This window comes from Ambystoma mexicanum, chromosome 12 (assembly GCF_040938575.1).
Source record: "Ambystoma mexicanum isolate Mex_15411 chromosome 12, UKY_AmexF1_1, whole genome shotgun sequence".
NCBI lineage: Eukaryota > Metazoa > Chordata > Amphibia > Caudata > Ambystomatidae > Ambystoma > Ambystoma mexicanum.
The window spans coordinates 893,538,357-893,557,649 of record NC_090936.1 but is presented as its reverse complement, the minus strand read 5'-3'; the positions used below and the strand labels follow the sequence as shown (position 1 = coordinate 893,557,649).

Here is a 19,293-nt window from a genome sequence, read left to right as displayed (position 1 = left end):
TTGTATTGTAATCCCCATGTGACCTTTTCTGAGTTCTTATCAGGGTTTGAACGTGTAATTTAACCATATGATATGTGACTCTGGCTGTATATTAAATGTCTTTTTGTTGTTCATTATGTATAAACACAGAGTACCCTGCTATGATGTATAGTAAAGTCTGAGTAAAACCAGGGTATAACTAACGAATACCAAGATATTCATTGTATATCTGAGTGGAGTGTGTTCACAAGGGATCTCTGACCCTGTTCATTTTGTTTATCGTCTTTTAGGGAACAAGCAGGAGCTAAATAGATCCTAGCCCCCCCCCCCTCAATTTCGAACCCTGGCCTGAGGTGAGGTCACTTGGAATTCCATGTGTGGAACCTGGGAGAATTGTCTGTGTGCAGTACCTGGACTGGAAGCGTCTAAGTAATTGGTGTCTTCCCCTATTTTACGTTACTCTCTTCCATGTAACTGAAGGCCTGTGTCTAAGTCTGTACCGGATGTACCTCAAATTGCCATCAATAAGAATTACATCATTCATGTCTTGTCTTCTGCAACCGAGTAGTCTGTACTTGGTGTGTGATGATTGTGTTACAAATATTAGTAATTTACCTGAGTGGAAGGTTTCCAGAATGTAAGGACTGTTTTTTTCTGGCGAAAAGAGGTGTAGGTCTCAGGATACCCTAGTTGTTGCATAGTACAAGATTAAATTGCAGCGGTCACCACCTTTATGGTTAAGATAAAACCAATTAGCACTGACTTTTCCAAAATTCTGTTGCATATAGCTTTTGACTCGCTGGATGGATCTGGCTGAAATGTTCCCAACAAACGTCTGTAAGGGGCCTCACCAAACTGGAACATTTGTGGCAAATTATGTCAAATGGTTCAAAAGTTAAGCAAAGGAAAAAAAGGCTGTTTTTGGCATACTCCAAAAAGGGGGGTTTCCGTTTAACACTGATAGCGTGAAAAGCCACTGGATGGATTTGCACCAAATAAGAAACACCCTGCGCACAAAGCAGCTATTTTTTTTTTCTTTGCTGTAAATCTGTTTGGTAGTTTTTAAAAATTCAATGGAGAAGGGAGTGACGCACTGTCCGTAAAAAAAATATTTATCTCCCGTGGTGCATTACTGCAAAGGATTTTCAGAAATGAAAATCTCCTTTTTTTTCTGCTGTAACACCACAGGAAGCCTAAAAGTCAAAGGGCTCAAACCGATTTTTGGAGAAGGGAAAGAGGGAGCTTCACATTAGGAAAGAGCTGGGGAGGATGAAAGAAGACCATATTGGTAGCTGAAGTGTTTTGGGATGTGCAGGAACGTTGTAAGACGTGCTTGTAAAAAACAAAATGAGAACGCATCATGGGAACCGGTTGACAAAAGCAGTTAATAGGCGAGGGCCAGGTAGGATTTACATAGTGGGGGTCAAGGGGCCACTTGGAGAGTGGCAGTGGAGGTGCAGAAGACATTCAGATTGTTGAGCAGTTTCTCATTACCTCAGTAATCTGCCAATGCTGCATTCCTGTGGGCATGATTACTGTGATAATAGAAATCAACCTGAAGGTGACTGCAGTAAGGTTCTGCAGGAATTTAAAAGAGGGGGGCATTGGCCACAGCCAGTGGCCCATACTTGATTAGTTAGCTGTGCCCACTGGCCATGACCAAAGTCCTTGGCTGGTGGGATCTGGTTATTTACTAGTGGGGGAGGGAGGGTGGATTTGCCTACAGGGGGACCAGAGTTAAGATTGTCATCACTTCCAAAACTGGCCGAGTTTCTTGAGTTTTGTTGCAAAGAGTAGGGTCCTCTTAACACGGTCTTAACTAACTAAAGTTTTTGTTACTGATCTTGTATATCGTCTTTTAGAGAAGGGAATTCACATTGGGAATTTATGTAGAAGGGAGATTTCCCAGATGCGAGTGAGGAACGCTTCGCCATGCCTGCAATTGTAAAATGGAAATGGATTTGTATAATTATATGAAATGTACATCTGTAACATTATAAATGCCTGTTAATCTTTTTGTGTAAATAAAATAAAACCTGTGTATGGTCAAATGTTGTAAGTGGGGAAAGAAGGTCATAAGTCTGATACATTTGTGTCTTTTAAAAAAAAAATTATGTTAATTTGTTTGGTGACAACATGAAAAAGGAACCTAGCACATTAATATCATAAATAACCATAGAGCAATCCATAAAACGTTAATAACATTATACAGCAGGCGTATCTGCAACAGGGCAAAGTCTGGTCTCAGAGATTGCCTTATCAGAGAGATAACAATGGAAGTCCGACCAGTGGCCTTGGGCCTGCTAAGGGGATAAACCAATGTTCCATATCGTTCGCCCATGTAAGGTCGTTGAGACAGGCCTGCACCGAGGGGGCACCAGGTTGCTTCCAGCCAAGCAAAATCAGTCTCTTAGCCAATAAGACTCCAAGATTAAGAAACCTGTGCATCTCCTCTGCCACTGGCTCTGTGATACCCAGCAGAATAGATACTTGAGAGAATGGCTTTGGGTGACCAGTTATTTCCAACAGTATATTGGTAACCTCATCCCAGTAGGATCGCAGACGGGGACAGCCATAGAACATATGAAACAGGTTGGCCCCTTCAACCGTACATCTGGGGCATCTGCCCAAGCTTTTGTCCCCGAACTGCTGTATTCTCGCTGGGGAGTAATGCAGTCTGTTCAGGACCATGAATTGAATCAAGCAGAATTTAGAGTTCTAGGAGATCTTTCTAGTTAACCCACGAATTCATCTGTGAATTCAGTGCATAAATCTCTCTCCCAATTCTTTTTCACATCCGGCTGTTGTGTCAGCGTACACAACAGTCGGCTATATAGCACTGACACCCACTTTGTGGAACCCCTGACTGCAGCGCTGTGTATGTATGATTCCCTCGGGCTCATCTCTGGTTCACATGGTACTCCGGCCGACTCAACCTAAACACAGTTCTGATCCGCCAATAGCGTAGCCTCTGCATGGGGGAAGTCGCCTTCATAGTTTTTAAATTCATCCCGCTCTATGAATTTGTCTTGCACATACATGCCTTCCATGGTGACAACTCTAGGAGCATTTCAACTAGTAGAATGGAACGTTCAAGCGTTGGAGTCACGCCTGTGTGACCCCATAGAGAAGCACCTCTTTCGTAAGGATATTCCAAGCCTCGCATTTTCCGCAGTTTTCCCCCATGCTATGCATGTAGCAGCCAATGGATCTAGAAGTCTCTGAGCGACGTACTTAGTACCGTACATTAAACTGTCCTGCTCAACTGCACCCGCCGCGCCTTTTCAAGTGCCACATGTGATGGGAGGGGTGGGGGGGTTATAATGATCTTTCCATTAGGAGGCATTGAGTGCTTGTGTGGCCAAATAATGAAGTTCAAAATGGGGAGCTCTGAGGCCTCCTTCCTTCCAGGGCTTTGTCATGGCCTTCCAGCCCATGCAGACACCTTTATTACCCCACACAACATTTACACAATAAATGCAACTCATGAAAAAATCCCTGCCTGGCCTAACTGGAGTATTAAACAAATCTAAAAGCTTTGGAAGTAATTGTATTTATGTTTTGTATTTGTTTATTATTTGTATTGCACACCTAACCCTGAGGTAACTGGGCGCTGGAAAACTTAACCTGATACAGGAAGAGATCAACGGTACATACATATTTACATAACGGATAGGTACAGTAATGGCGGAAGGGTCGACATAGGTTCCCATTTACATATTGGTCAGACCTTCAAAATAAGTATAGATAAATACAATAAAAGTGACAGGTTGACTAGGTTACGTATTAGTCTGACCATTTAAGGCAGGTACGGGTGAGTTTGGGAGCCGCGTAATACTTAGGCCAAGCAAAGGGATGTGATGCAGGATCATAGTGGTGCAGTACCACCATTTTAACTATCGAGAGGCATCCCAGCCGCGACATCGGCACCCTGCTCCAGCATTCCATCTTGGTCCCGAGCTGTTGCATATACGCTGTATAATTTAAAGCTATTGTCTCATTCACTGATTTTTGGACCATAATACCGAAGTATCTAAAAGAAGCTGTCACCACATTTAGCCCATCTTCTTCCCACGGCCTCTGTCCAAACATAGCCAACAGAAAGACCTCCGATTTGCCACTGTTTAGGCGTAGCACAGAGTATCTACCAAAATCCTCTGCTGTGTGGCGGATCGTACCCACTTCTTCCACCGGGTTTTGGTGTAGAGGAGTATGTCGTCCGCATACAATGTTACGGTTGGCGGACCACCCAAACTTTTAGTCCACTCTTAGAATGCCAAGCATGGACCAAGTCAGCTAGGGGTTCTATAACAAGTGCAAACAGAAGGGGTGATAGCAGACACCCCTGCCTAGTGCTGCCACAGTTTTATGGGCAGCAGTACCATCCCGTTAGTGAGAACTCTCGCCACTGGGTCCCTATACAACAGATGCACCCACTATATGAAACTGGGACCAAACCCAGCATTTTCCAGTACTGTGAATAAAGAAGTCCAATTTACTGTATCAAACACCTTCTGCATATCTAAGGAAATGGCTACCGCATGAAAAGTCTGGGGGCGCCTGCACCTTCACGTTGTAAAATCGGTGGAGATTCAATGCCGTGCCCCTGCCAGGAATAAACTGACTGATCCTTATGGGTGAGGTAAGGCATCAAAGATTGCAGGCGATTGCTTAAGCGAATATCTTGGCATTGACATTGATTAGTGACATAGGGCGGTATGATGCACATGCGCCAGCCTCTTTGCCCGGCTTCAACATAACTGTGATCATGGGTTCACGCACTGTTTCCGGGAGGATACCTCCATCCACAGCCTCTTTCCACATCTGAAGTAAATGTGGGATCAGGTTCTCCTGCAATTCCTTGTAGAACTCTGCAACTAGCACATCCAGGCCAGGTGCTTTGCCCAAGGGAAGTTCCTTAATTGCCCGTTTTTAGCTCCTCAGCAGTCAGGGGAACCTCCAGGGCCTCTGAAGGCTCTGCAGATAACAAGGAAGTGGGAATCATATCAAGGTATTCCCTAATTTCGACATCAGATGCCTCATCTTTGCGGAGATGCAGAGTCTCGTAAAAGGAAACAAATTCCTCGCTTATACGCCTTTCCGAACAGACCATAGTTCCACCTGCGTTGTCTATATAAATGATCAGGGCACTGCCCGCCTCTCTGCGGGTCACCCGGACCAGGAAACATCCTGGTCTATCCGCCTCCCTGTATCGTTGTTCCATCCCAGGCCTGTCAATAATCTTATCTCTCTCTGAGCAAGATCTCGAAATTTATCAAACTCAATCTTAGACACAGAGAGCACTGTAGAAGAGGGATCGTCCACATAACTATCTTGGAGTTCTTTCAGTCGCTTCTTGACTGTAGCCACAGGACCCCATTCTCGGTTGACATCGCCACCACCCTGCATGTATGCTCCTAGGTGTCAGGAGTCCAAAGTATATAGAACCTTAAAATTCAGAGAGAAAAATGCCCTCGGAAGAAGGAGCTACCGTGAACATGTGCACAAGTGTAGTTTGCTTGAGGTGTCGCCCATTGTATGCTCACACCTAGAGTCATGACAAAGGGAATGAGCTACCCTACCCCATAACTTACCATCCTGGCCCAGGCAATGTCCACCATGGACACCTTTGCTTGGCATTGGTCAGCTGCTCTTCACATGGGCTTGTGCTTATCAGCTAGAATGTGCAAGAAGCAGATGATTAAACACCAGGTAAAACTAAACTGGACCTTACAGGGGTTTGCACTGATCTGCGTTAGTAGGCATGAGCCCAAAAAATGACTGCATCAATGTGAGTGCATGCAAGGCACCCGTTGTGGCACTTTTTTCATGCTATCCTTCTCTTTGTGTACCATTGCCTGCATCTACAGGAAGCTGTGCTAGGTTGTGTATCCTGGTTTTCCGGGTGGTAGGTTTCTCCTTGCTGTGTGTGTCGTGCAGTTGCCTGACTGACATTCGATTCTGGGATAGAGTTCTGGCACTGCCAGAGTGCTGCATAGTTGCTTGCAGCACACAGTCTGTTAACATGGAAGGTGGCCTTCTCCCACGATTTGAGGCTGCACTTGGCTGATGATGGCAGAACATTGGCTTTTTGAGTTATTCCTTACATGGGAGGATAGATCATGGCGTTATTGGGCCGTTTGAAGCTACAGTTGGTACACAATGAAAACACCTATGAGACTACACCTTACTTAAAGAAACTCTACAAGTGGCAGCAAAACAGTATTGGTCCATTTGAGACTGCACTTGTCATATTATGTTATTCACTGTATTTGGCAATTGTACCCAAGATATAGCGATGATATGCCCATGCAGTCACTTGTTTGCCAATTCTTGCTATAATTTGCTGTATTGGGAAGGAGGAAACCCTACCTCATTATAGGATTTGCTGGCTTTGAAAGGTACCCAACATAATAGAAATATGAAAACATTTGTTTATGGCATATGAAACTGTTGATGATGCTAGTGTGCATGTCACAAAACAGGTTTGTTAACAATGCAATTTTTTAAACCTGTGCATTTTTGGAACAGCCTGAGGAATGGAAATGGCCCATCTCTTACATTGGGAGCTCTGGATTTCTGGAATAGGGTCTCCAAAATATTAGATGTTGGAAAACAATTTGATTTATTTGTTTAGTTGGGTGTTGCATGGGTGTCCCCCGTTTCCATTAGATGGAGAGTGGGGTACAAGAAAGTTAGAGGGAAAAAAGTGAAAAGAAAACAAAAGAATACTGCAGCGCCAGCTCTGACCCATATAAGTGGGTGGGAACTGACGCCGCAGGGATAGAGGGGAGTCAGCGGGAACCCCTCTGTGGGTTCCACCAAGAAGGTAAGTGCGTTGGGTGGGTGCGGGAATAGCCTGGGGAGTCATGTGGGGCACAAGTGATCTATGTGATCCCTGCGCCGTAATCTAAGTCGACATTTTCGTAGTCGACATAACGGGCGGTGCAGTGATTATAGATCCGATTTAATGACGTTAAGCCCTTGTGACTTGTCAAAGTTTGCCTGAAACCAGACACTTTTTAAAATTCTGCTAAGGCTTCAATTTCAGGGGAGAGGGATTCATATGTGTCCTTAAGAAAACTGAGGCTATTGTCAGCATAATGTGTTGAATTCCCTCATGTTAAGCCTTGTATGCGAGGGTTTGAGCTAATGTTACTCGCCAATGGTTCCATGGATAAAGCGAAAATTAAAGGGTATAAGTGACAAGCTTGTTGGGTCCTTCTTGGCAGAGATATGTGGTCCATATAATTGCCATTGTTCTATATTGTAGTAAGCTGGACGTCAAAGTTTACTAAGATCCAGGTTTTAAAATGAGGACCAAGCCCAAATGCTGGTCTGCTTGCTAATAATGGCTAATAATACAGATTGGAAACAATAGCCCTCCATTTCATTAGGGAGTTCAATCCCTGAATGTTCTTGGTCATAATTGTTCCCGTGGACATTACATAAAAATTAAAGCTCTAATGAGAACAAAATAGGGCTTTATTAAGGATAGCAAACTTCCTCACGAAAAGTGCCCTGTTAGCAAATGCAAAATGTAAAATAAGTTTTTAAAAAACTGTACCAGTACAACTTGAAGGAACTAATACCCATCGCCAAGAGTGGTGGGACCAATCGTAACACACTGATCATGGGGCTATTCATTTGGGCATGCCCGTCCACAAAAGTCTGATCAGTGCGTTTATAGTTTTCTTAAGACTGAACCAAACCTTGGGAGTATCACAAAGAGTAGTTTTCCGTTGAGTTATTCAGCCAGATCCAACAGATCGTGATTTAGTTCAAGGTACCTCTCAACTAGGGCTATTTTCAGCTGTTTTAGAGGGCGCACCCCCTTCAGAGAAAGGCAGCCTCTACCTAATTTCAGCCTTTTGGCATTCTTCTGGTTCTACGTGGCTAAGAGTCCTGAAAGATGACCGGAGAGGCCCTGCTTCTGGAATTATTATTGCGTGTGCTTCCTGGGGTGATGTGATGGACCACCTCTTGTATTTATATGTGAAGAGGTGAGCAGTGAAATCCTCAGCAATACTTAATTCCCTGGTCATTAAGGCAGGAGGTGTTTTTCCAAAAATAGCAACCTCTGGACGTGGTGCTTCCAGTGAGTCTTGGAACAATGTTATCTTCACATCTTTATGGATGTCCCTCTAGGTTCTGCTTGTGTGTAAAACCTTCTTTATTATTTTTAGAAATGCACTCTAGTGAGTGCGTCCAGAGTTAGGCCTTTGTTGTGCTGCAAGGTAGAGTATACCCAATGTGCGTGGTCCAATTCCTTTGGAAGGTGAACAGTCATCTGGAAGAGATCTTGCACATAACCTTCATGGTCTGCGTATAGGATGTGGCTCCGAACATCTCTTGTGCAGATATTGCTCCTGCATGCTTCATTTTTAATATTCTCCTGTTTTAGGTGTAGTGTTTTGTTAAAAGATTCTAATGTTTCAATTCAGGTGGTCTGTTCTGCCAGGTCCTATGTATACTCGAAAGAAGCGTTTTCCATTTCGTCAAACTGTTTCTCTACTGCAATAATCTGGCTACTAAGGTTGCGACCGTCTGTGCTTGCTCTGCAGTGCGACCATGGATTTATTTTTTTCAAGTCTAGTAGAAGGTTTTTCAAGTTCCTAAGGGATTTCGTCACTGGGGCACTGGGGGTTGGATTTTAAATCCCAGATGAACAAATGTGAGCCACTGCTGTGACCTGCTTTGACCGCCTTATTCATTGTGGATATTAAGGAGATAATGTACTCATTGTGCTAGTTCAAAAGTCTATAGACCTTAACTGAGTAATTCACCTCGCCCTGTTCTCTGAGAGTCTTAACGTTTACTACTCAACCCTTGCTGCTTGGTCATTGACCGATCAAACATGCATTGCTAAACACAAAAGAAAATGTTGCCACCAGGAATGATTGTAGAATTGCAATTACTTATATGATTTCATTTTGACATTTGCTGTATATTTCGTCAATGTCATACTAGCAATAGCCCTATCTCAGCTCAAAATAACATGAAATGTTGATGAAAATCAAATCATTATAACTTGATTTGACTGTGATAAATTTGGTTATTTCTTGTGCGCACCAGGCAGACTAAACTGCATTCGGGCGCAAATGTTATCTATGATTCAACCTTTAACTGAGGAACAGTGTTATCGCCCGTACCACTTTGGCTTTGATAAATCGAGCAATATTTCATAAAACTTATACAAGCAATGAATAAACCACAGGCAAACATTACACATGAATATACACAATGGGAAAGAGAAATAAATCGTATTTTTTTTTGTTGGAAACAATTATATTCAAAACTGCACCACAAAAACTAAATTACATGCAAGTCAGTGAGGGCCCAGTTATAAATAACACAGGTCTCCTACTCTAATGGGATCGGACATACCAATGTGTATTATCTGTAAGGGATCAGAAAAACCACGTGTCAATGTTTGCTTTTAAATACTCAGAGGAAGTGGCCATGTTCTGAATGTTTTTTTCTGGAGTTTTAGTTAGTCACCACTAGTAGATGATGTAGAGATGTTGTGAGTTGTGCCTGGTTGGTCAAAAAAGGACAGACTCCTCAGAATGGCAGGAATCAGTTAATCACTAAAGCTGAGAGTGGCATTCTCTGCCATAATATGAAACACAAACGGGTCAACTCCAGCTTATTGGCAAACTAATAACTAACACCATGTAAAACTAAATTCCCAAAACTACACCTGTAAAGACAAAACAATTTCAGGCACTACAGGCAGACAAAGCTGCGAAAAGTATCCAAAGAAAATATACATTGTCAACTCAGGAGGCTCTGTTAAAATGAGTGTGCTCACTGCTCCTACCTTCTGCAGAATCAGTAATGAGAAGGAAGGGGTCCCCTTACAAAGATGTATGTCTATCTATTTGCATTAAAAACAGGGCTTGAGATATCTGTTCTCTTTGGTGGAGCTTTCGAAAGGCACCTGTGAGGGGTCGGGAATACGAGGCTGACACCTATTTTAGATGGTTTTTCAAACAATGCCATTTAATTAAGCCACGATAATAAATCCAACCCCTATCTTGCCCTGCTTTAACAGGGGTTTCCCTCCCTAAACCAACTAAGGAAAAACACTTTAACATAACATTTCTAACCTTCGCACTTACACATACAAGTGTTTTACTTGCAAATTGTAGAACACTTTGACTGCAATGTTCATAACCTGGGTGAATTCCCCCTTACCCAGGTTTTAAATCAATCAGGTTCAACACAAAGCGATAAAGGAATCCAAGGTTGAAACAGAGTTCCAACACGGTTCCTGGTAAAGTCTGTTTGGATTGATTAATATGTCCAACACTTAAACCCAGAGAAGATCCTTCTCCTCCAGGAAATAGAGTTCAAGAAGTTCTTTAAACAAAACTTTACTGCTTCTCTTGCAATGCTATGTCAAAATATAACTTTTTGACTCAAAGTATCACAGTGCTTCCTTCTTGGCACTATGAAGCACTCCAGGGCCTGAGAAAATGTCCCAGTGCTTCCTCCTTGGCACCATGGAACCACAAGGCTTGCTTCACAGAACTTTCCTCTTGGCACCATAAAACATGAAGCTTTTCTCAATGCTTTTCTCTTGGCACCATGAAACACAACAGCTTCAACTTTCACTGGTGTGATCCACTGCCAGTCTTCTACCTCTGCTTCTGTCTGGTCCACTCTCATGCCAGACCTAACTAATTCAAGTGTGTACCACACACTCCTCTGCATTTAAATTCAACAACTTCTACCACTTTAAACACCACTTAACATTTCTGTACAATTTTATAATGAAGATTTTCACCAATGCTCTTGCAGCTCGGCTAGACAAGCAATGTCTTTATTTCCTTTTAAACACCTCTTTCCTTCTAGGGCTACTTTTAAACAGTCTTGTCTTTTGTTCAGCCATCTAGCTGATATCTTCCAACTGAACCCGCTATTACCTTTGACATTGTAAGCTCCTGACCAATAGCTGGGTCTCCCAAACCATAGTCATTCATGTACAAGCTCTACCTTTTAAAGATGTGATATCAGCCCCCTTTCCTATGGTAGTAATGGTTAATCCCAAAGTAAGTTATTTCACACTTTTGACTGAAGACAATACTTGTTTGTTCTTTCTTGGTCACTTTAGAGAAGTTTAATACACGTGTAACAAGATACAATGTTGTCGAGTCTTTACAGAGGATTGATATTTGTTTTAAAGTCACTTTTAAGTGCACTTTTAAGTGCATGCGAGCACTCTTAACGTTGTTAAAGCTGTTTGAAAAACATATTAGGTTAAAACTTTCTTCTACAGCGTATTCATTCATAGGCAAGTGCTACATTTGTTGCACTCCATTGTCTACAGAACAGTAATGGTACCAGATGGAAAAATTAGAAGAGACTAGAGAGATAAAGACTAGAGCTGTAATAGATTATTCATTATTTTATTTCATTCTCATTAGATATGAGGTACAAATTCAAATTGTAAGAGTACAAATATAAATTCTGATTCAATAAAACATTCATTCATACTTCATGCATAATTCTAAAAAGTTCATTCATTTAAGAACTCAAAATTATCATAGAAACTTGTTCAATTGCAATATATTATGTGTTCACTAATAGTAGCCCACATTGTAAACATTATCGAATATAGGTGTCCCAAATTATGATTCTCTCAATTATAAAGGACTTCCAGTGTAACAATAGTTTCGACTCCACAGGGTCTGGTAGATGTCCTCCAGACCAAATCTGTATGTATTCTTCAGGATATGTGAACATTTATTTTCTGTGAGCAAGATTGCAGACAGCTCAGAGTGTCTCTTTCACGTAATATAATCGTGATGTCCACCTCTTTTCTGTGTTTAAGTTATACATCGTCTTAGTGATCTTCAAGGTCGATCGTGCGTGATCTATAAAGATATCTATCATGGTCGCGTGTTGCTGTGAACTTGTAACCCTATAAAGCTTTTCATTTTGCTTTGCTGTGGCTGCTTCGCTCCGTGGTCGCTTGCGTGCGCGGTTCAGAATAAAGTATCCTCGCGTTGGGCACACGAGATCTATTTAAGTTAATCTGGTAGCCTCTGTCTTCTCTGGGTCCCGCACGCAAGGATAGACCATTGTCTGACATGCTCATTTCACTCCTTCACGAGTGAACAGCAACTGGCTACAGTTGCCCGCCTGCACTACCTGAAGGCTTGAGAACATGCAGCAACACTCACCGGCTCCTCGGACGCTGTAACAGGCTGCAGGGCTTCTACCGTGGGTGTTTTCTTGACTTGACATGATTCTCTCTGCAAGCTGCCTTCGGTTCCACCCCACAAGCACAGAGTTCAGCTCACTGCAACCCCCTGGAGCATGCAAGCCTCTAGACACGGTCTGCTGCACTCTTCACGCTGTGCAACTTCTGCAGTCCAGATTTCGGGTGGGAAACGGACCAACTCAGGATTGGAAACTGGAATACGTGGATGGTAAATCCTGGCGTCCCTTCTTTCCTCCCACTTCTGTGGATTTTGCCAGCAACTTGTTTTCTTCTGCCACCTCCTTTTGCCCCCAAAAAGTAACTCTGCTGCTACAATTGCTACTACTTGTTCAACCGTGACTGCTCCTACTGGAGGGAGCGTTTTAATCCTGCCAGCCTCCCTCAGGTGTGGACTGTTGAGCCTAATTGCCTGACCTTCAGCCCTGCACCACTCTTCAGCCCTCTTCTTTTGTCCCAGTACTTCTGGGATTATGGGAGTTGGAGTCCCAAACAACAAAATCCGTTCTAATTAGTCATTCACTTTTCTCGACTTTAGAACTATTTTGTTTACAGATTTTAAAAGCTACTTTATCATTTTTAATCACAGTAGGAAAAAGCAGTTAACTCAAGCCACCATTTACTGATTTCCTTTCTCCATGCCTTTGGGAGTAAGGGGTATCTTCGATCACATTAAGTCTAACAGGTTCCTCCTTAAATGGGATATTTAAAGATGTTACATCCCATTCGCCCATATATCTCAACTTTACATGGGGATCATACACATTGTAATGACAATAAGTCATGGTATGTTTTGGTATATATGAAAGGTGATTCCCTTTCAAAGAAGGATACCGTCTCTCATCCCAATGGATCCCTTCACCTCTGTGGGCCATGTCTCCTCACAGGTGATCCTCCTGTGGTACACCACCTATAAGGTCATGATCAGGAAGCGTCTGCCTTTCTTTAGGCAGGGGTAAAGTGAGGGATCCATAGGATTCATCACACCCTCCTCTGAACAGAGTTCCATCGAACTAAAGTCTGTAGGGCGGCAAGCGCAAGCCAACTGTTCAGATTGCAGGATGTAGTGGTTCAAGCTCTTCTGTGAGCATGTCTTGGTGCCTCAAGGCGAGCATTGCTCTTACTGCAGTCTCTTTTGTTCTGGTGCTACGTTTCATGTTCAGCCAGGGGCAACACCCTTGCTTCTTCTGTGGGACTCTGGATGTAAAGGGTTGGCCCTAAGCGTAGTTCTCCCCATCCCAGGCAGCTTCTGAAGCCTTCAGCAATGGCCTAAGTCTCAGCAAGAACAGTTGCCATTGCTGCCATCTGAGACCCAGCAACTTCCTTTACTGGCTGTCCCTTCATTGACCTCACTCAGGATGTTTGCTCAGCTTCATGGGGTTGGATCTCTACCGCTGATTGCTGATATGCTTCTGTGCTCGGTCTATTCATTTTGGAGAAGATTGCTCAGGGAGAGGAGAGTCTGATCTGTGGATGTGACGAGCCCATCAGAGTACTTTCACCATTCGGCTGCCATTATTGTAAGCTAAAGCATGTGCTAAAATAGTTATTCTTTTAATATCCGCTTTTTTTATTTTTTAGATTTGATTTGGATAATTTTTAGAAGTTTGTCCTGTAAACAAAAGCAAAACAAGAGGTGATGTTTGGAAGGTTTAGAATAAATCTTAACCTCTGGCATTGCTCTGGGCAACCCTCCAGACCATCATTCTTCGCCTGCCAAGCCATTACAAAAGGGGAAAAGACCATATACAAATCAGGCTTGGTCCCATCCCCAAAGGGGTAGTCCAGCCCGAACTGCTAGGTCACATCCCTTCTGCACGAGACCACAAGCATCCCGGGACATGTTTCAGCCTTGTTGGGCGTCATCAGTGAGGAGTAGCTTGGATCTCTAGGCCCAGCAGGCACAGGACCCACGTCTGGGCATACCCGTCCCACTCGGGGTGACAAAAGCAACCAAGCTGCACCTCACTGAGGAGGCCCAACAAAGCTAAAACATGTCTGGGGTTGCTTCTGTTTCCGTGCAGAGGGGACCTGGCCTAGCAGTTCGGGCTGGGCTGCTACCATTGGTGGCAGTACCTGACTGATTTACATGTGGCTAGATCCCTTTTGCAATGGCACAGATGGGCTAAAAAACGGTGGTGTGGAAGGTTGCCCAGAGCAATGCCAGTGGTTCAGATTCATTCAAAACCTTCAACCCATCACTTTTGTGTTTACTGTAAACAAAAACACAATTGATAAAACAGTATAGCATATACTCATTTGACGGTCCAGTGAGACCACACCTGGCAAATCATTTTCGTTCCTAGCCAAAAGATGTCAAGAGCAGACAAATGGAGTGAGTTCCTGGCCATATCATGGTCCATTCTAGCAATTGTCAGTGACAGCCACAGTCAAATGACTTTGAGAGCTACACCTTTTCTTTTCCATTGCTTGTTTTAAAATTTTCAAAAATCGAATGTAGAAATCTTTACCTCTTGACTTTATTTTCTTTATACCACCTTCTTCTGCTTCTGCACTTTTTCCTTTCTCTGATCATCATCTTCGCTCCTTTTCCCTGTCTCTCTCTCCCCTTGCTGTTCTTTCTCGATCTTCCATCATTGGGACCTTCGCCCCTTCGACCATTCTTTCGTCTCTGCACTCTATTCTCCTCTCCCCTTCTTTGAGGATTTTCCCTCATTCTCACCCGACTCTGCTGCCTCTTTCCTATCTTCGGCACTTCTTGACTGTCTGCATCCTCTGTACTCTTCCTCTCCTTTTTACCCCTCCCACAAACATCCTCGTCCTTGGGTGAAACCATCTTTTTGTCTGGTTTCTTCGTAAATCTGAACGCCACTGGCATAAGACCCACCTGATTGCTGACCTTGCTTCTCTTTCTTCTCTCCACTCGATATTTAGCTCGCTCTTAGTGACGGCTGAAAAGGAGTATTTCAGTAATTTTCATACCTCTGTTTTGTCCGAATCCTGTCACTTAATTCCATACTCTTAATTGTATCCTCTTTCCCCCTGCTCTCAAATCTGCTGCTCTTTCTAATCTTACGACCTCACAACTTTGCTGATTGTTTTCTCTTCTAAAATCTCTTTTATGCTCCTCTATTGGATCTAACACACCTTGCTCTACCAACTCTCCCCCTCCACCTACGCTAATGTCTTCTTTTTGTCCTATGTGACGCAGATGTCCCTACCGTTCTCTCGAAGGCCAATCCTACTTCTGTGCCCACCCACTGACCCTTTACCTTTATCTCTTATCCCATCAGTTTATCCCCTTCTTATCCCCTTCCTCACTGCTTTATTCAACTCTTCTTCTTTCTCATGCCGTCTTTCCCTCTCTATTCAAACAAGTGTCTATCCTTCCTTTTCTGAAAAGTCTTTCCTTTGACCCTTCCTCTCCTGCTAACGTTCGCTTTATTTCTATTCTACCTTTCCATCTAAACTTCTGGAGCATATAGTTTACTCACAGATTTCTCCTCCTGTCCTTGCTAATTCTCTTCTTCCACCTCACCAATCTGTCTTTTGAACTCCACATTCCACAGAAATGGCTCTCTTGTAGTTTTTAATTCCCTTCTCACTGCCCGATATCCTAAGCACTCCTCTCTTCTTGATCTTTCTGCTGCTTTCGACACTGTGGTTCACTCTATCATACTTTCCTCTCTTTACAATCTTGGTTTTTGTTGCACGGTCCTGGACTAGTTCTCATATCCTTCTATCTCCTGGCTCAACAAATCCTCCACTGTTCACCCACTCACTTATGGCGTTCCCCAGGGCTCTGTTCTTTTTTTTTCTCTTGTTTTCTTTATACACCAGCCTCCTTGCCACGAGTATCTCTTCATTTGGAGTCTCATCACCTTTATGCTGATGGCTCCCATATCTTTATTTCCTTTTTTTCTGAAATCCACTCTAACCTTTCTGCTTCTTTACTCGCCATCCAGACTTGTATGGCTTCTCACTTTCTTTACCTCAATCCCTCAAATAAACAGAGGTGATCTTTTTTTCCTGCTTCCACTGTTCCTCCCCACTGCCTCCACCTTCTGTTGTGTTTCCCCATCCTCTTCTATTACTCCCTCTCCTATGGATCTGACTCTGAACGTTATTTTTGACTCTTCTTTCTCCTTCACTTTTCATATGTCTTCTATTTCTCAATCATGTCGGCATCAGCTGTACAATATTCGAAAGGCCAGTCCGTTTCTTTCCACACATGCTACTAAACTACTTTTGTTCATTTATTCTATTGCTCTTCTATCCTCTTTGGCCCCTCTGCTCTCTGCTTTCAATGTACAACTCCTCGATTTTCTTATTTTTTTTTCTCTATCCCCTCATGAATCTATTTGCCCTCCCCTGCTCTTTCTACGTTAGCTCCCCTTTGTATCCTGTGTACTGTTTCATTTTCCTGTTTTTAAATGCTTGAATCACCTTGCCCCTCCTTATCTGGCATGTTTCCTCCTTTGACTCCCCCTTTGACTCCCCCGCTCTCTCTCTTCAATCTCAATTTCTTCCATCAGTTCCTCGTCCTCCATGCGCACCCTGTCACTTTTGATCTCTATTGTTCTTCGTCCGTTTGTCCTTGTCTGCGCCTAAGGGTTTCTGGCTGTGCATAATAAATGGCTCCGTGGCCTGGCTTCCGGGATGGAAAGCACTTGCTCCGGCAGCAGCAGCGCGGCGGCGGCGAGTGGGCGGCAAGTGCGGGCGCGCGGGGCCCTGTGAGCGGACGCTGCCGCACGTCAAGGTGAGCATCTGAGAATGGCGGAGGAGGCTGACCGGGACATGGATACGGTGATGGTGGATGGAATCACCGACTTGATTGGCACAGACTTGCTACTGGTGTATTTTGAGAGTCGACGTCGCTCTTTTGGGGGTCCTATACGGTCTCACTGGCGGCAGGGGAAGACAGCAGTATTAACCTTTGAAAACTCTGAGGATGCACAGAGGGTGCTTGACAAGGAGCAGCAGCGTCTTCTAAATGTGGAGCTGTCTGTCCGCAGGGTGCCCCCTAGGGATCCGGGTAAAGTGCTGCTCCTGGGACTAACACCAGACATCAGTTCAGATGTGCTAGAGCTGTATGTGGAGTGCGTGACTAACTGTGACAGCTTCGAGTACACCCTGCTACGGGCACCGAGCGGAGAAGAGGTGCTGATCCAGTTTCACCAGCCGCTCACAGAAGCAGAATTCTCCTACCTGGAGCAGAAAGTGAGCCGGCGTTTACTTGAAGGCCTTGTGATCTCTGTGCAACGGGTTCAGCGCACAGACCAGCTTCTAGTCAGTAACCTCGCCCCTGGGTTAGGGGCTGACCTACTGGAGCTCTACTTTTAGAGTAAGCGAAGTGACGGAAGCGAAGTGCAAGATGTCACTCTTCTACAGAAGGCTGGATCAGCAATTGTCACTTTCAAGAGCTGGGAAGTGGCAGACCGGGTACTGCAGAAGCCTCATAGACTACAGGACTGCCCTTTTCAGGTCTCCCCATACTATCACTTTCTCCACCCACAGGCGACAGCGGACCAAGAGCCTCCTCAGACAAACCCAGAGAGTGTGTCAGTCAAAGACCCAATGCCATCATCTTTCATAGATGTCCTGGAATCCTGGAAGCTTGAGATGTTGCGCCGCAGCCCTGAGCTGGTGGACCTGCGTGAAACCTTCCCTTTGGGTGGTGGTAGAGTTGGACAAGAATGGCGTGCGTATCTCAGGGCGAGAGAAGGATCAATGCCAGCAGGTTCAGGGGTGAATCCTGATGGTCCTGAGGGCAGCTGCACAGTCGCACATACCATACGAGACTCGGATATTAGAATTTGTCCAACGCAGTGATGTTCGCGCACGCCTGGAAGACCTGCTTAGACGGACAGAGTCCTTGGCCACCTACATGGTTGCTGACTGCCTCCTGACTGTCAGTGCATCTTCTGTGCAGGCAGTGCGGAAGGCCTCAGCTGAGCTGAAGGAAGCACTGCGAGAATTCAGTGTTCCAGTGCCAGAGTCATGCTTTTCTGTCCTTCACTCGGTTGAATTCCAGGAGCTTCAGGCTGTCTGTCTGCGTGAGTATGAGCAGGAGAATTGGCAGGCGCTGCAGGCCTTCTTGCAGCAGAGGGACCAGGAGGACACTGTCATCACCATGGAGCCAGCGATGTTGAGGCACCTGCAGCTTTACAACCATGAGTTGCTGGCCAGCATGTTTGAGGTGACCATCGAACGACTAAAGGGAAGTGATGTTACCGGCTTCCGGATCCTTGGAGGCGCCACAGTCTGCCAGGCTGTGGCGGAGGTGATCCGGGAAGTAATGTATAATACTACGAAACTTCAGGTAAAGCTGGAGCACCCTGGCATAGCCTGCTTCCTACTTGATGAACGAGGTCAGAACATTCTAAAGGAGCTGGAGTCCCGATATCGGTGTGTCATCGGTACAGAGCGCTTGTGGTGGGATCCGTCGGAGAATGAGCATGAACTTGATTCCTCATTCCTTCAAGCTCCTCCCAGCTTTGTGAGATGTGCTCCAGACACTGCAGAATTACATCCTGCCACCCTAGGGGGCTCTTCAAACCTAGAGGACATCAAAGCAATTGTTGCTGCTATGGAAGATGACATGGATGACAGCCTTAACAGTGGGACACTTCCTGATCGTCCCTTCAGCCAGGCAGGTAGCCAGACCAATGTTCAAGTACAGGACCAGAGTGGGGTGTTGGATGACCTCTACGGGGAACCGCAGGAGTCATAAATGGACATATACAGGGATCCTGAAACACCCATCGTTATCATGGAATCCGATGAGGAAAACTGTGAGAATGACGCTAGAGGAGATGCAAATAGATTGTGTTCCCTGGAAGATGACTTGGAAGCCGTAGCTGGCGCTTCTGATGCGTACCCTGATCTAGTTATGGCCAAGAGATTGTCACTACCGTTATTAGACACTGGAAATACCATTGATGAGAAGGCAGAAATGCATTTGGCCATCCAATGCTCCATTGACATCACGAGTCAGAGTGCTGAAGATGAGGAGAGGGAGTTGAACGAGGCTCTGAAATTTTCACTGGTGTCTTATCAGGAAGAACAGAAACACAAACTGGATTACATGTATAAGGACTGCCCCTCCGACATGGCAGTGGACA

The 19,293-nt window shown here is 44.5% G+C and overlaps 1 protein-coding gene and 1 pseudogene across 2 annotated transcripts in view; both read left to right on the top strand.

Moving 5' to 3' along the window:
* The window catches only part of BLTP3B (bridge-like lipid transfer protein family member 3B), a 2,399,137-nt gene that overhangs the window by 191,313 nt on the left and 2,188,531 nt on the right, over window positions 1-19,293 (top strand). The window lies entirely within an intron of this gene.
* On the top strand, window positions 16,913-18,920 carry LOC138513145 (protein mono-ADP-ribosyltransferase PARP10-like; annotated as a pseudogene).